This window comes from Bidens hawaiensis, unplaced genomic scaffold (genome assembly GCF_021521415.1).
Source record: "Bidens hawaiensis isolate Kalapana, Puna unplaced genomic scaffold, B.hawaiensis_p1.1 tig00019855_1, whole genome shotgun sequence".
NCBI lineage: Eukaryota > Viridiplantae > Streptophyta > Magnoliopsida > Asterales > Asteraceae > Bidens > Bidens hawaiensis.
The window spans coordinates 1-2638 of NW_027493019.1; the positions used below are offsets into that span (position 1 = coordinate 1).

At 39.3% G+C, this 2638-nt stretch overlaps 1 pseudogene; it reads left to right on the plus strand.

Moving 5' to 3' along the window:
* The first annotated feature begins 56 nt into the window (after positions 1–56).
* LOC143559432 (uncharacterized) lies at positions 57–2187 on the plus strand (annotated as a pseudogene).
* The last annotated feature ends 451 nt before the right edge of the window (positions 2188–2638 follow it).

Consider the following 2638-nt stretch of genomic DNA (forward strand, 5'->3'; position numbering starts at 1 on the left):
TTCTAGCCTGAGCTTGAAAACGCTTGGCTTGTTTGGAGCTTTTTATCGATCCGATCGTGAGTGGTTTGGCTTGTTTGCACTCCTACACATACCTCTAAATACACATAACGTTATATTTCCTGATTTTGTGTCTGTCTTAGGTATTTTGACTGATTTACCTCTCACCAAATCTTATCACAAAGGGAAAGACTTTAACTCAAGACTTCATTACTCGAGAGTTAACATTGAAAGTTTGAAAATAATGGAATGCAATAAAGATGAGGCGATTAGGGCAAAAGAAATTGCTGAGAAGAAGTTATCTGATAAAGATTATGCAGGCTCGAAGAAGTTTATCTTGAAAGCCCAAACCCTATATCCTGGGCTCGATGGTGTCTCTCAAATGTTAACCACTCTTGATGTGTATATTGCTTCGGAGAATAAAGTAGGTGGAGAAGTAGACTGGTATGGGATTCTTGGTGCAAACCCTAGTGATGATGATGAAACAATCAAGAAACATTACAGAAAGTTAGCTCTTATGTTACACCCTGATAAAAACAAATCAGTCGGTGCAGATGGCGCGTTTAAACTCCTTTCAGAAGCATGGAGTTTGTTATCTGATAAATCCAAAAGATTAGCTTATAACCAGAAGAGGAATTTGAGAGGATATAATTTAAAAGTCCCAACTCAAAGTGGCGGCCCACCACCAGCCGCCAATGGAGTCCATAGTTTTACAAAACGAGCGACCACAAAGCCAAACATTAGGAGTCATCATCATGGTCCTGGTCCTGGATCTGTGCCGCCGGTGGTCCGCCCTGCAGCACCGCCGCCACCACCGCCAGTTGTTTCCCGCCGTACTGATACTTTTTGGACCATTTGTCATGGATGCAAGATGCATTATGAGTATCTTAACTTATATCTCAATCATACCCTTTTATGTCCCAACTGCCGCCAGCCTTTTCTAGCTAAAGAAATGCCACCGTTCAAACCTACCAAAGTCAACCGCTCCCAAACATAATCAGAATAACAATCATGAAAAAAGTCAAAGAACCACTGCTGGCCCACCACTCGCTAGAGTCAACACAGACCCGTCTACTGCATCAAAAGCTGCAAGTGTGATTCAAAAAGTTAACGACAGGCTAAAAAGAGAGCGTGAAGAGTTTTATTCTGGATGGCCTGCAAAAAAGTTAAAATCTGATAATGAAAGTCAATCTCAGTCTTCTGGTGCCAAGATCCCGTATCAGATGTCAACAAATGGCATGCCGCCAGCTAACACAGGAAGTGGATACATGGCTTCTAATAATAATGCAATAAACAGAAGACGAGAGTTGAACTACTTTGAAATCCGACAAATGCTGACGAAAAAGGCTCAAACTGAGATTCTTAAGAAGTTAAAAGAATGGGAGTCAACTGAAAGGTCAAGCGAAAACCAGGTAAGTCCTACTAGTTAAACAAAAGACGAGCAGGACCATGAACAAACTGCAATGAACGTTCCTGATCCCGATTTTCATGAGTTTGACCTTGACCGAACGGAAAACTCGTTTGAAGATAACCAAGTGTGGTCTGCTTATGATGACGATGACGGAATGCCTCGTTTCTACGCATTAATTCATAAAGTTCTTTCAAGAAAACCGCTTAGGATGAAACTTAGTTGGTTAAACTCAAAAACCACAGCCGAATTCGGCTCGTTTGACTGGTTAGGTTGTGGTTTTCGCAAAAGTTTAGGTGAGTTTAGAATCGGGAGACACGAAGTCTACAAAAATTTAAACTCATTTTCTCAAAAAGTCGAGTGGAAAAAATCGTCGCGTGGGAGCGTGTTGATATTCCCAAAAAAAGGGCAGGTGTGGGCCCTTTACAGAAACTGGTCCCGTGATTGGAACGAGAGTATTCCAGATGACGTTTTTCACAAATATGACATGGTGCAAGTTCTTGAAGATTACAATGAAGAACAAGGTGTGGCCGTGAGCCCGCTCGTTAAGTTTTCTGGATTTAGAACTGTTTTTCATCCGCATACGTACGCATCCGAAGTGAAAATGATTCCAAAAGAAGAAATGTTTAGATTCTCACATCAAGTCCCAAAGTATGTGTTAATGGGCTCGGAGGCCCCTAATGCTCCAAAAGACTGTCTTGAGCTTGATCCAGCAGCTACTCCACTGGACTTAATTTTCGAATCAACAGGTAGAACTAGTGAACAGAGATGATGATGATGATGATGATGATGATGATGATGATGATGATGATGATGATGATGATGATATAGCAACAGTGAAGGTAAGGTTTTAATTTAAGCTATTTTGGGCCACATTTTGTTGATGGTATGAATGCTATAATGGGCTCTGCTGCTGCTGACTATTTTGAAGAAAATGTTGGGAATTTTATAGTCTGGTATAGGAAAAGATTAGAAGATGAAGAAGAAGAAGAAGAAGACGACGACGAAGAAGAAAAGCTGTTGAAATGTTTTATGTTTATTATAAATTAATATGATGATCACTTTAGTTTATGAGTATTTTTAGTATAATTCATGTTTTATTGATTTTGTGATTCTCATTTGAAAAAGACTGGACATTTAAACCTATTCATCAACATACTTGTATCTTTGAATTTATTTGGAAAATAATAATCATAAACAGTAACCAAGATTCATGTTTATATTTATTTATAA